The 15,404-nt window shown below is 37.0% G+C and overlaps 1 protein-coding gene across 3 annotated transcripts in view; it reads left to right on the forward strand.

Moving 5' to 3' along the window:
* LOC141626720 (ferredoxin-thioredoxin reductase catalytic chain, chloroplastic-like) overlaps nucleotides 1-14,588 on the forward strand; it is a 38,400-nt gene extending 23,812 nt beyond the window's left edge. Inside the window, exon 7 of one of the 3 annotated variants that reach the window (XM_074440393.1) lies at nucleotides 14,374-14,588. The gene's annotated coding sequence lies outside the window, so the exon portion shown is untranslated. Of the gene's footprint in view, nucleotides 1-7,025; nucleotides 7,446-8,516; nucleotides 8,537-14,373 lie in introns of those variants that run through there. The other 2 variants (XM_074440392.1, XM_074440391.1) reach the window with 2 other exon arrangements.
* Nucleotides 14,589-15,404: the final 816 nt, after the last annotated feature.

A 15,404-nucleotide genomic window follows, 5' to 3' on the forward strand; every position in this document is an offset into this window, starting at 1 on the left:
GCCTCAGGTATAACTCCTTCTTATGGCTGGCGAGCCTTTATACGTAGTCTAATGGACTTTAAACCACCAAGAACCGGAAGTAGACACTCTAAACTGTTCCCGATGGCAGGTCCTTGACTCGAATCCCCGAGTCGCCTCGATGTCGCCCTTCCCGACGGCAGGGCCTTGGCTCAAACCTTTTTGAGTCGCCTTGACGTCGCAATGGTCTTCAGGTTGAAATCTTCGATTGAACTGGAGATCATACTTTGACTTTCGCCCTGTCCAAGCCTCAGTCAAAGTGGGGGCTCTGTAGATACCCAGTATCTGTACCTACCAAAAACCACCCGATGATGATCGGACTATAACGTGTTTTTGATTTGCGTGCGTGGATTGGTTATACATGAGATGGTTTAATGCACTACTCGGATATGAAAAATGATTTCATAAATGGTTTTCTAACTTCATTTGCATTAAAATAACACTATTTAGAGTTAAAACCGTCTTCAGACCCAAAACCGACTCAGAAACCCGCAACTCGAGTCAACCTGAGTCAACCCGAGTCAACCCAAATCCCGAATGTCAAAAATAATGCCATGAATGTCTTTATCATGTCATTTCCATTAAAATGACCCTAATTAGAGTCAAAACTGACACCGGGCCAAAAACCGACTCAAAATTCAAATCTCGACTCACACGGGTCAAACCCGAGTCAAGCACACAAAACCATAGCTCAAGTAACACCCAAAATCATCTTATTAGATACCCATATTATTACACGACATCTTATATGAATACCACATATCAAACCAACCAAACAAGGGATAGAGCAAAGGCCACGTCCAAATTGAAACGGACAATACACCCATTTGTATCACAAGGTAGCTCGCGCCTCTTTAGGGTGTCTGCTAAGCCTCTAAGCAAAATCAACCGACCTACCATCCCACATTTCTCTATAAATACCCACCATCACACACCACAATCCTCACGCGAGAGTCCGCCCCCTCCTTCTCCCTTTTCTCCCTTAAACATCTAGACCCGACTTCCTATGTCACAAAATCTACACGCGTTTACGACCTACCGATCGTAAACACAAGCCTTACACATTTTGTTTGGTACCGTCGCCGTGCATTCGACCGACCCATTTGACCAACTCAATTCATCAATCAACATGTTTTAATTAACATATTTTCAACTCATTTTCAAAACAAAATCCTTTTTTAAGGCACTCTTTTAAACTTCTTTGATCGTAAGTAGTCGCTACGAGAAAACCGTCTCTAAAGTCGTCTACGTCGCAAACATCAATACACGTAAGTTTGAGGGTGTAAACAACTCATTTATTTCATGTCTTTACTGTTTTCATAACTTTGTAAGCATGAACAATGCATAACACGATTCAAATATAGGTTAGACGAGCCAAAACTGAGTTTTGGCCTGAGACAGGAGCTCCTTACTATGCAGGGAGGCTCGCGCCTCTTGTAGGTGTCCAGGTCAAACTCATCCGTGTTTTTTCTCGTCTTTCCTCTTTATTTCATTTTTTATTTGTAATCGGTTTTTACCATTTTAATTCATTTTTATAACAAATATTTTGACCATTACAAAAATCATCCTTGGTTTCTTACACCATGACGGTTTATTCCGTGACTCGATGATATTATTGGTTAATTACATTTTAATGGGTATTTTAACTCCCTTTTATTTTATTTACCATTTTTCTCCTTTGTTTACATTTGTAAACATATTAGTCATAATTCATAATCATCCTTGGTTCTTTATACCATGCCGGTTTAATCCGAGTACGATGATTAACTTGACTAATTACAAAGAAATGAACTTAACATGATTAGTTCAAATCAAATATTTTACATTTTTGTTTGTAAACTATACTTTTCAAACATGCAAATACGACAACGAATGTTACTAACACAATAGTAATTATTCCGAGTCATGCAAACAACATTTGCAAATATTTCATCATAAATACGGTTTTAAACAACCTTTTCAAGAAACAGGAGACGCCCCCTTAGGTCGGCTCATTTCTCGCTCCCCAAGCGGCCGTCTGTTTCCATCTTTCAAAACCAGGGCAGAGCCCTTTATCTCGCCAATAGGCTCGCGCCTTAACAAGGCTGCCTGGCACTGTTCTGTCCCATTTTGGTACTTGTCTAGGACGATCCCGATTACGGTTTATCCGAATGCGTGACGGATCAGATTGACAAGTTTATGTTTTTTACACTTTGTCATTTGACACCCTTTTTCAATAAATGGATCGTGTTAAGCATCATAACCCGAACTTGGTAAATGGATGTTTAATTTCCGTTTTCACATGTAAATCAATCTAAATCCAACTTGACATCTTATGCTTGATATTTGGATTAATAAACCGACTTAGAAAGTTCACATGTTAGGTTAACACTTTTGGATGTGCATTCATGCATTTACACCGTTTTATCAACTTTTGCACTTAAACAACCACGATCGATCAGTAGAGGCCCGCTAACGCGGGCGGGATTGGGTGTCCGATTAAAGGGCTTCCCAATATGTACCCTCACCCCTTACTCAGAACCTTTGGATAATGGATGGCCTTATCCAGGGGGTACGACAGTTATTTTAGGCATAGAATGCTAAAAGGGGGACGAGTCCTTATCTTTAGTACCTATGTCAAACACTGCTTTGTGCTTCGTTTGACCGAGGTATAAAGTGGATTTCGAACGGGTTCCAGGCATCCCATAAATGCTTTGTGGCGACTCCAAACATCTATATATCGTTTCGAGACCTTTACCGAGACGAAACAACCGATCTAAAGCGATCTGGTCGAAAGCATTTTTACGCCGCGAGCGTGGCTTTCTAGACCGCTGCATGTCCACAGATTGGCTTGGCGTGCAGGTGGCCTGTGACCGCAGATCGGGAGGTGGCCCAAATCCACAGACCGGCCTGTGGCCCATGTCCACAGAAGGAAATAAAAAAGAAACCCTTTGATTAATGAAGAATTGTCACCATCTTCAAATACAAGTATACAACCCAAGAATTCTTCAACAATAAGACTATATCTAAGCTTGAATATGGAAAGATTAAAGAACAACTAAGGAAAGATTATAGTCATTAAATGTGATTAAGGTAAATAATTCCTAAGTAACCCTCTAATAAAGTATATCCTCCCTAATGGGGAATGAGAGGTATTACAAGAATTGGAGGCTAATTAGATATTTTGAAGCTTGAAAGGCAAAGTGGTCGTCTGAGGGAGCCGCCCGGATCTACCAAGGTCCCGCCCGGATTGGGCTTGCCTTTGTTGATCCCTGCCGTGGAATCCACCCGGATCCTCCAAGGAGCCTTCCGGATTGCTAGAATCCGCCCGGGTCCCTATGTCAGCCCGCTCGGATTCAACTGTTTTGGCCCTCTTCTTCTTCTGCTGCCCCAGAATCCGGGGGGATCCTTCTAGGTAGGGGGAACTTGGTCTAATTTGTCTTTAAGACTTGATATGAGTCTTTGGTTTCCGTCTCCTCTCCATGCTTGGTCATTAGTACCGTCAATTAGGCTCCTAAATGATCCGTTTATGCATGATTTCCGCGCTTTTTGCTTTTTTTCCAACAAAATAGATAAAATCTAATTGAAAAGCAAATAGGAAGCGAAAGACGCCGAAATGACCCTAGTAAGTGCAAGAAAGCATGTGAAACGAGGTCCAATTAGGGGTTAAAAGTGCGCTTTTTATGACAACATCAAATATTCCCAAACCGAACCTTTACTCGTCCCGAGTAAGAGTTGATCAAAACCAAGACCTTTATTTAAACTAAACCTAATAGCATATCTGATGTGATACAATTAGCGGGTCTCACTCCACTCCTTCAACTCACAACAAGACATCCATGAAGTAGAATGCCTTCTTGCAAGGCAAGGTGGGGCTTGTCAAAATGGAGATGCATCCTACATTAAGCACATAAACAAGACAAATGATGCATCTACAGAAAGAATCACCCTTTTCCTCATCTAAGTTGCGTAAATCAACTAAAAGGAAAGCAATATAAGGGTACACACTCCATCATAGATACTAGTTCTACAAACTACTAATTTCAAGAGGATAGAAACAAGTCACCTCCTAGTAGTGTCAAACTAAGCTACTTTTATCCACAATTTCTAAATGCTTACGTCAAGAGCAAGGTCCCTATGGTGTTAGAAGACACTGTAAGATCGCGGAATTCCCCCTTTTGCCTAGACAAAAGCAAGGGTCGTCCCCTCTCCACCATGCAAAATAAGATAGGACCATCAATAAGTAAAAAGGGTTCAAGATGTATGAGTTTCACATTTGTAGTTTGCTTTTGGGTCATCCCCCCCATTTTTGTAACATTTGACATTATGAACATTTCTTGCCTTTTTTTATGATTGGCATTGAATACTTTGGCAATTGGTCTTTTGGCAAAGGAATGCGGCGGTGACCAACAATATGCACATCCTCACCGAAGTGACATCGAGAGCGACCCCATATGTAATAAGGGTACTCTAGAAGATTATAGATGTCCCATTTGCACTCCTAAGGCTAAGACATAGATACTTGACAAAATTTGCAAACTTTTTAGCTTTCATTTGGCAGTTGAACTCAATTTGATGCTTATATGTGCCCATTCCCCTTGGTTAACGAAATGATAGATGATATAGATTTGAAGAACGGTTGCATGGCTTCAAAGATAACCTTGGAATAAACGGTAGCCAATGAATTATCACACCACAGGGAACTCTTGATTATGCCTTAGTGTATGGGTCAAAAGATACTAGTAAGACACTAAAAAGGGTGTCTTGAATCTATTCTAGTGTATAAAGTCTTAAGGAGAAAAAGTATCTACAAGGGCCTATATAAATTTGTCAAGCTTCCCAATTAGACATTTCACAAAATTTTTCCTAAATGCAACTATATGACATGATACAACCTAAATATATACAAATCTAATGCATATGCTTCTACCAACTATATGACAATTAATCTAATGCATACTCCTAACATCACATAGATACAAACCGCATCATCAAAATCTCACCACATTGTAATTAACATAAGGAGTAGGGAAGAAGGAGATTCGAACGATCATACCATTCGGTCTTCATATATCCCTTAAAGATGTCTCGAATGTGGTGTAGTCCCTATGTGAAAAGAGTAACAAACACACAAGTATATACAATTCTACACTACTTAAAGTAAAGAACATATTTTTGGATTTTGAAATTTTTCAAATTTTTATCATTTTTCAAATTTTTTAATTTTTATGGCTTTTTAGAAATGTATATTACCATCCCCACACTTATTTTGGATATTGTCCTCAATGTACATAGTGGAGTCGGAAATTGAAAAGGAAAGAACATATTTTTTGGGTTTTCAAAGTTATTGAAAAATAAGGACATGTTATTGTATTTTTAAGGTTTTTTTTGAAAGTAAATACAAATGCAAATGCAATGCATGAATGGATGAATGCATGTATGCATGCTCTAATTAAATGTAAGTCCTATATGATGTATTTAACGTATGAATGCAATCTAAACTATATTAAGTGATGCATGCTTTCTATTGTTCGGAGAGCTAATTTGAATCAACTCGGTTTCCTTGTGACTAAACTTACCTAAACCGGTTAAGGCTAAAGAGAGGAAGTTTGACCATAAGGCCATGCATGCTATGAATGCAATTGGATTATCTTTTTGGATTTTCCTTAAAGGAGCAAAAAAAATAACATCACCTCAATGGGGACCGAGGTGTTAGCCCTTTGAATGTTGCAAGGACTCAAAAACATAAGATTAAGGAGAGTACAAAATGACTCTCACATGCTCTAAACTATCATGAAACAAGTATTTAAAAATGCAAGTTAGTAAAGACAATAGATAAAAGTTAGCCTAAGGAAAGGATACTTACAATGTATATACTTGGTGTGATGTGAAAGGAACCATCATCCACCATATTCTAGCATCCCTCGTAACACTGGCGAAATTCCCGTTTTGTAATTTATAATTCAATTAGCTATTTTATTATTCTATTCATATTTTAAACCCATTTTTATAAAAATGTTGCTTTATATAATAATAATAATAATAATAATAATAATAATAATAATAATAAAAATAATAATAATGATAATGATAATGATAATGATAATGATGATAATAATAATAATAATAATAATAATAATAATAATAATAATAATAATAATAATAATAATAATAATAGGTGTGTAGTAGGCTTTGAGACGTGTTTTTAGTGAAAATCGACTCAACTAGTGTTGTTGGGCCTTTTCTCCTTCTCTTTTCTCTTCATAAAAACGCACAACAAAACCCTCATTACTTCATTTCCCTCATTTTTCTGAAATTTTCCACCAACAATTAACACCATTGTTACACAAATCCTTACCAAACCTAGATTCACCATAACTCCCTCAATTCTTCACCACGCCCTCCTTTTTTCTGTGTAAGAAAGACACCATATTTCTTTAGATTTATACAAATCCGTCTTTCTACGGTTAGATCCTTTCATTCTTTTCCTTGGGGTTATGTTGGGGAACAAGCTTGGAGGACTCGGACTTGGCCATTTGACGATTTGGAGTGCTAAAAGGTAACGATGATAGGTTACTCGATATTATGTCAAAATTATGTGTTTAATTGTTGTAGTTTACTCTTATGCTTGTTAAATATTGAATCTTTACATGTTTTTACATGTTTATTGTTGGATAAGTTGCAGTGTGAATCCATCTTATGGTTAGTTGAGTAATTTCTAGTCTTTTATTACATGAATATTCACGTGGATTAAATGGGTTGTTTACACATGTTAATTAGAGCATATTTCGTCTTAATTATGCAATGGTGGCATGTTCAATTGGGAGAATTATTGCTTGAAAATATTGATGTTTGGAACAATTGGGTAAAGTCGTGATATTGGATGATTTAATTGATTGAGTTTGGATCAAATCTTGTGTTTTAATCCTTCTTTTATGCTTTGATTTCACCCTTATTACTTGCATGAAGTAACTTATTTAATGTATAATGGAATTGGAAGTTGTTATGATAAGATAAAATTGATTTAGGGATGAAGATGAAGTTTATTGTGTCGTGGGAAACAGTCAATTGTGCAGGCGGGGCACCTCGGCGCAGTCTGCGCTACAGCCTGGACCGATTTTCGTAAAATGGCCATAACTCATTTGTTCCTTGTCTTTTTTAGGCTTATGACCTACCGTTAGAACCGTAAGAAGATAAGCTATCATATCCAATTAGTTCCACCTCATTCTCATGTCTAGAACTCAAGTTATGATCGTTTAAAATTGACCCTTGTTGTATTCGAGTTCTAAACTTGTTGTTTTGCATTGGGGTTTATGTTTCTTGTTGATTATACTTCTTAATCTGGTTTCCAATGCTTATGCATGGTATGTTGAAACATGTTTAACATTATGACAACTTAACTATGTCGATCTTATTTACTTGTTAAACGACGGTTTTTTGATGTTTCACCCATGTTTACCATGTTCGCTCTTATTGGTCATTTCAGACATGTTGTGGGCTCTGATTATCGTTGGGCATGTTGTGTTCTTATGGTAGTGTCATTATCCATTATATACTAGCTTGACATTGTTTACGCCATTCTCTTGCTGTTCTACCGAGTTTGGTTTGCTCATACCCTTATCCGCCCCTTTCGTGCCGTTCTGCCGAATTCGAGGTACTCGGCTTCCGTTTTGTTGCTCGAGTCTTGGATGCGAAATGTTTATCGCATGCCGAATCAGTAAACGTTCATTCCGAAAGTCTAATTCAGAATCTAGGTCGAGACCGTATTATGATCGTCGTCCGGTCGTATTAAGAAACGTTCATCTTGAGGACTCGGTATTGGGCTTAGGCTAGAGCTATATATTATCGTCGTTCTACTAGAAGGATAATGATTTCTTATGGTTTGCTCTTACTCTTTTCGCCTCTTTCGTGCTGTTCTGCCGAATTTGGGGTACTCGACTTTCGTTATGTCGCTCGAGTCTTGGATGTGAAACGTTTATCGCATGTCGAATCGGGAAACGTTCATCCCGAGAGTCTGGCCAGGTTTAGACTAGGACCGTATTACCGGGAGGAATGGAGTCTAGAGAAGTAAAAGTCTTGCATAGTTTTGCTTGTTTGCATATGCCATTTACTATTGGAGTCGTTCTTGTGTCAACTAAGCTGTGTGTATACTTTCTTTTCGTATCCTATGCTTTTGTGTTCCCAAGAAATGTATGATAAATGTTCATCGTCGCCTTCTCATATCAAGCCTTTCATGTTGTCATGTATATTTATTGTTCATCCTCGTTTTCTCATATCCACTACATATGTTGACATATATGCTTATTGTCCATTCTTGTCTTCTCATATTAAGTTATTCATGTCGGTATAAATGTTTAATGTTCATTCTTGTCTTTTCATGTCAAGTTATCCTTATTATTGTATTTATCCTGTCTTATCTTAGTTCCGTTCTTTATTATGTTTGTTTTGATATAATATGGCTGTGAGAACTTTGAGTTACTCCCCACTGACCGTGGCGTTCATGTTTACATGAGTGACAGGTGATAGTGTTGCTTATTGGGGGTGAAGACGTGTGAGCTAGCGAGCGTTGTACTTATACAACGATGGACCTTCCTCGTTGTAGTTTAGAATTGTACATAGTTTTATAATTGTGCTTTATTTATGGATTAAGATCCCACACATCTGGCCAAGTTGTATTTTGTATAAAAGCTTATTTAAACTCAACTTTTTTGTTTATATAGTGACTCCGCGGTTTTTAATATCAAAGTTTTTAAAATCTCGCTTTTTCCGCTGCGAAGTTTACATTTACCTTTTCTTAGAAATCCAGGGGTGTCACCGTCTGTATCAAAGCTATAACACTCCCGACGCATACACGTGTACCTCAAACTTAATTTTAACTTGACCTTGAATAATGAATGAGAGATGGGTAGACTTAAGGATCTAAGGTGGTAGTCTGCATTCTGATTGCTTTTTGTTAAGTTCTAACATGTTTGTTGATTGTCAATAAATGGTTTTTGTGCCCTTGGATCGGCAAACCATGATCTTACCCATGTAGCGATCAAGTCTTGGTGGCTATTGTCGAAAATTGTAGATTTGTTCAACCTTTTGAAGAATGCTTCTACTTCATTGAAGATATTCCTCGTTCTTAGTGTATCTTCCCTCATTCTTTACCTCTTTATGCTTATCCTTCTCCTAATCTCTTTTTTGTTTTACCTTGGAAGTTACTCTGTTACCCTCCTGACTATTCTTTTGTTTCTTGCTTTATCTCCCAACGCCTCGTAGATAGCTCTCATTCTTTTGTGGGATGTTAACCTTGGTTGGATAATTTGGCTTTGTGGAGTTTGTTTGTGGTTGACTCGTAGCCCTTGTTTTGAGAGGTCGTGTTGGTTGGAAAAGCTTTGCATGTGTGGTAAGACATACCGTGATGTTTCTTATGCCTAGTTGCTTGACATAAAGTGAGTGTGATTGATTGGTGGGATTCTTTGTGTAAGGTATGAGTTTTATATGTTACTAAGGTTATGGGACTTGATTTTGTTAATCGTATTTGGACTTTGAAAGTTTGGTAGGTTGAGCTTTGTTACTTTAGTAGTAAATATGGAGTAAAGTTCATGATGTGAGCTTGGAAGAAAACACCTTTAGGATGTTGATGACCATATATAGATTGGTGTTGTGATTCGACGCTAGTTGGATATGAGTATAGCTTTGTTAGTAGTTTTGATCTTAGTTTTGTGGAAGTCTTTTGTAGATATTTAATAATTGGGAGTTGTTAAATCACAATTGTAGTGGAGTGCTTTGTTTCATGGAATAGCTTAGATGTAAAGTGACATAAGTGGTATTGAGGAATCCTTGGAAGTAATGTGGTTATGAGATTGGTTTTCAGGGTCGTTTGAGGATCGTTTAGGATGACGTTGTTATTTGAGATTCGAGTTTGTGGCGTTTCCATGTTACCTAGTTTCCCCTCCTCTTTGACCCTAATCTTTATCGTTCATGTCCCTCTTACTCGTTTCGTTGTGCTTCTTCTTTGGGATTAAACCTAGTGACTTATAAGACTATATTTTTTTTAACCTCCTTGTTGACTCTATTTCGGCTTTCTACCCCTAAAAGTTCGACTTAGTCCCTTTTGTTTGTTGGGTGTAGATTTCTTTATCGTGATTTGTGTTTGTGATGCCTAAGTTGCTTCCCATTTTGTGCAATTTCTAAGCAATTTGAGTTACCCGCTTGGGTTCATTGTTAAAATTTTGTGCTAGTTTTGCAAAACTTGACTTATTTTAAAAGTTTGAAAATGAAAGTCCGCTTTCAATTTTACATGTTTTTAGAAAATTGGAAATGTATCATCACTTTTAGTTGGTTTTATCTTTTGATTCGATGTTAGGACTCGTTATTGGAGACGTCTAATAACTTGTTCTACGCTTATCGGCATATGATTTTGTCTTTGAGCTTGTCTTCCATTTGGAATGATGGTGTTCTTCAATGCACAACGAGAACTCTTTCGTTCCTTTGACGAGAAATTTGTGCTTTTTGGAAATTCTTCGTAAAACTTTTTGAAAGGGTTCTAAATTATGAGATACCAAACCTTGTAAACATTTTGGTTATCGACTTTGAAAAACCGACTTTGTCGTACAACTTTTCGTTTTCTACTTTCAAGTTTCGAGGACGAAACTTTTTAAAAGGTGGGATGATTTTAACACCCGCGAAATTACCGTTTTGGAACTTATAATTCAATTAGCTATTTTATTATTCTATTTATATTTTAAACCCATTTATTGAAAAATGTTGCATAATAATACAACAACAACCGTCTTAGGTGTGTATTAAGCTTTTAGGCGTGTTTTTTAGTGAAAATCGGCTCAACTAGTGTTGTTGGGCGTAGTATGCCTTATGGGCCTTTTCTCCTTCTCTTTTCTCTTCATAAAAACTCACTACAAAACCCTCACAACTTCATCTCCCTCATTTTTCTGAAATTTTTCACCAACAACTAACACCATTGTTACACAAATCCTCACCAAATCTAGATTCACCATAACTCCCTCAATTCTTCACCAATCGGAACCATTTTCGCGCCATTCTCTCCCTCTCCTCGTCCTCCTTCTTTCTATGTAAGAAAGACACCATATTTCATTAGATTTCTACAAATCCGTCTTTCTAGGGTTAAAGCTTTTCATTCTTTTCCTTGGGGTTTTGTTGGGGAACAAGCTTTTCACTCTTATGTTTGTTAATGAATGAATCTTTATATGTTTTTACATGTTTATTGTTGGATAAGTTACTGTGTGAATCCATCTTATGTGCTTAATTGTTTTAGTTTACTCTTATGTTTATTAATGAATGAATCTTTACATGTTTTTACATGTTTATTGTTGGATAAGTTACTGTGTGAATCCATCTTATGGTTATCTTAAATGGGTTGTTTACACATGTTAATTAGAGCATATTCCGTCTTAATTACGCCATGGTAGCATGTTCAGTTGGGAGAATTATTGCTTGAAAATATTGATATTTGGAACAATTGGGTGAAGTTGTGATATTGGATTATTTAATTGATTGAGTTTGAATCAAATCATGTGTTTTAATCCATCTTTTATGCTTTGATTTCACTCTTAATACTCGCATGAAGTTATTTGGGTAATGTATGATGGAATTGGTATTTGTTATGATAACATAAAATTGATTTAGGGATGAAGATGATGTGTGTTGTGTCGTGGGAAACAGTCAATTGCGCAGACTGCGCACCTCAGCGCAGTCTGCGCTACAGCCTAGATCAGTTTTAGTAAAATGGACATAACTCCTTCGTCTGTTTGAGGCTTATGAGCTACCGTTAGAACCGTAATAGGATGATAAGGTTATTTTCAGTCGCTTGCCTTAATCAAAATAAATCCTATACTACTACTAACAAGATAGCTAGCGGTAAGTCAGGGTCGAATCCACAGGGAGGCGGTGATTATCTAGTTTGTTTATATTTAAATCCGTCTTAAGGTAACCAATTTTGGGGGTTTGTTTTGTTTGTTATCTAATCAACTAATAACGAGTAAATAAAGACGAATAACAATAATATTAAAGAGTCTAGGGATCGGGTTCACTAGGTCGTCATCAAAGGGTAGAATTTAATTCATTGATTGAGCAATTTATATTGTTGAAAGTCATATGATCGGTCGATTCAATATTTCTTTTAAATCTAATTTAACATGCGGTCGCTATCATTAAATTATCTCTATTCAATTATCGTGGCCTATACTAGTCTTAACCCGGTCGGTGATAATCCTAGTTTATGCAAGACTAATTAATCAATTCTGATCAGTAATTAACTAATTAGAAGTAAAACGATAATTGAACAACAATAGAAAGCAATTTAACAATCAATTCATAATAACCCTTTTCTAACAACCTAGATCCCCTTTCTCCCTAGATTATAGGCTTAGCTACTCATAAATCGAAATAAGCAATTACAGATAATAATTGAATGCATAATTAAAATAAAGATGAGAGAGAGAAAACTCAGTCTTGAATAAAATTGGAAGAATGGAATGCTACTCGAACGAAGTCCTACGTACAATAAAAGAGCGGACCAAAAAGTAAACCTAAAACTAATTCTCAAGCTCTCAACTAATGTTGCCCTCTGAAAGTACGTAACACACAGGGCTTTTATACCCTTTTCTTTTATTTTTCCACTAAAATAACAACCAAGTCCACCCAAGTAACAAAATAGATGGTCCAATATAATGCCAAGAGTTCAAATCAAATACGGAGTATGGTTTGGTAAATTGGCTTGTAGATTGGGCTTTTATCAAAATTCGTACACTCCAGTAATGGGCTGCTTCATTCAACTTCCAGTCTAGTGCAATTGCATTCGGGTCTAAATTCATCAATTTCTTGACCGATTCGACTTCTCAACAATTTCGAGTGTAAAGTCGTCTTCCTGCAAATATTAGATAAATTCGTAGTAAACCGCAAAGGAAGGAAATATAATGCAATACGTAATAAAATGCCGGAAATCAATGTAAATTTAAGGGGAAAAGCTATATAAAATATAGGTAAATTATTTACTTATCAGAGGATAAGCTGTCACCTCCACTTAGTTTCACCTCACTCTCATGTCTAGAACTGAAGTTATGATCGTTTAAAGTTGACCCTTGTTGTATTCGAGTTCTAAACTTGTTGTTTTGCATTGGGGTTTATGTTTCTTGTTGATTATGCTTCTTAATCTTGGTTCCAATGCTTATGCATGGTATGTTGAAACATGTTTAACATTATGACAACTTATCTAAGTCTTATTTACTTGTTAAATGACGGTTTTTGGATGTTTCACCCATGCTTACCATGTTTGCTCTTATTGGTCATCCGAGTCATGTTGTTGAATCTCATTTATTGTTGGGCATGTTGTGTTCTTATGGTAGTGTAATTATGTATTATATACTAGCTTGACATTGTTTACGCCACTCTCGTGCCGTTCTGCCGAGTTTGGTTTGGGTCATACCCTTATCCGCCCCTTTCGTGTCGTCCTGCCGAATTCGGGGTACTCGGCTTCTGTTCTGTTGCCCGAGTCTTAGATGCGAAATGTTTATCGCATGCCGGATCGGGAAACGTTCATCCCGAGAGTCTAATACCAAATCTAGGTCGAGATCGTATTATTCGTCGCCCGATCGTATTAAGAAACGTTCATCTTGAAGACTCGGTATTGGGCTTAGGCTAGGCTATATATATTATCGTCGTCCTACCAGGAGGATAATGATTTAATATGGTTTGCTCTTACTCTTTCTGCCTCTTTTGTGCCGTTCTGCCGAATTTTAGGTACTCGACTTCCATTCTGTCGTTCAAGACTTGGATCCGAAACGTTTATCGCATGTCGAATTTTGAAACGTTCATCTCGAGAGTCTGTACAGGTTTTGACTAAGACCGTATTATATTATCGTCGTCCTACCGGCAGGAATTGAGTCTAGAGAAGTAAAAGTCTTGCATAGTTTTGGTTGTTTTCATATGCCATTTACCATTGGAGTCGTTCTTGTGTTGACTAAGCCGTGTGTATGCTTTCTTTTCGTATCCTATGCTTCTGTGTTCCCAGGAGATGTATGATAAATGTTCATCGTCGCTTTCTCATATCAAGCCTTTCATGTTGTCATGTATATTTATTGTTCATTCTCGTTTTCTCATATCAACTACATATGTTGACATATATGCTTATTGTCCATTCTTGTCTTCTCATATTAAGTTATTGATATCGATATATATATATATATATGTTTAATGTTCATTCTTGTCTTCTCATGCCAAGTTATCCTTATTATTGTATTTATCTTGTCTTGTCTTAGTTCCGTTCTTAATTATGTTTGTTTTGATATAATATGGCTGTGAGAACCTTGAGTTACTCTCCACTAACTGTGGCGTTCATGTTTACGTGAATGACAGGTGATAGTGTTGCTTCTTGGGGGTGAAGACGTGTGAACTAGCGAGCGTTGTACTTAAAACGATTGACCTTCCTCGTTGTAGTTTAGAATCGTACATAGTTTTATAATTGTGCTTTATTTAGGGATTAAGATCCTGCACATCTAGTTAAGTTGTATTTTGTATAAAAGATTATTTAAACTCAACTTTTTGGTTTATATAGTAACTCCGCGGTTTTTAATATCAAAGTTTTTAAAATCTCGCATTTTTCGCTGCAAAGTTTACATTTACCTTTTTGTTGAAATCCGGGGGTTCACATCCCCGTGGCCCAAACTTTTAATCTACCCTCATCGACATCCTCGCCGTCCTTGTCACCAAGAGAAGTACCCAAGTCAACACTTTCTTCATCTTCATCACTACTCTCAACATCAATCATCTCATCATTATTATCGCTCACATTGATAGCCTCATCATTAACCGGTTCATTTCTCCCATTATCACTCATATTCCCATTTTCACTTACCACCTCTTCAACTTTTGAAATGTAAAGATCCGGGAGAAGACTTTCCGATCCACTAAATTTGGAAGTGGTCCATTTGGGTCAAGTAAGCCCTTCTTGGCAAAGTTGTAAAGTGATGGATATTAGGCATAGTAGTTGTTCACTCGATCTTTGTACATTTCTTCATGGATATGTTGCAATAATTTCATATTATAATCCTTTCCCACCTTGACATTGGGGTCGTCAAGGTCAAAAGGTGTGTAAGGATCAGGATAAGGAGGTATAAACAATGAGGGGGATGCTTCTTGAGAACATGAAGGTGTAGAAGTTTTACCATGGTCGCTTGATGTGGAGGTTGACCTTGTCAGGAAGACATACTCTCTTCTTTTCTTCGCAATTCGTAGAAGCTTGTTTCTTGGTAGAGCAATAGAAGGACAATCCATCACTAGCCATTCCACGGTCAAGTTATCATCATTTTTTTTTTGAGAGAAGTTATCATCATTTCTCTTTACCCAATAGTAACAATTCGCAAGCACAAACATATCTATTTTGGGAT

The sequence above is a fragment of the Silene latifolia genome, chromosome Y (genome assembly GCF_048544455.1).
Source record: "Silene latifolia isolate original U9 population chromosome Y, ASM4854445v1, whole genome shotgun sequence".
NCBI classification, from domain to species: Eukaryota; Viridiplantae; Streptophyta; class Magnoliopsida; order Caryophyllales; family Caryophyllaceae; genus Silene; species Silene latifolia.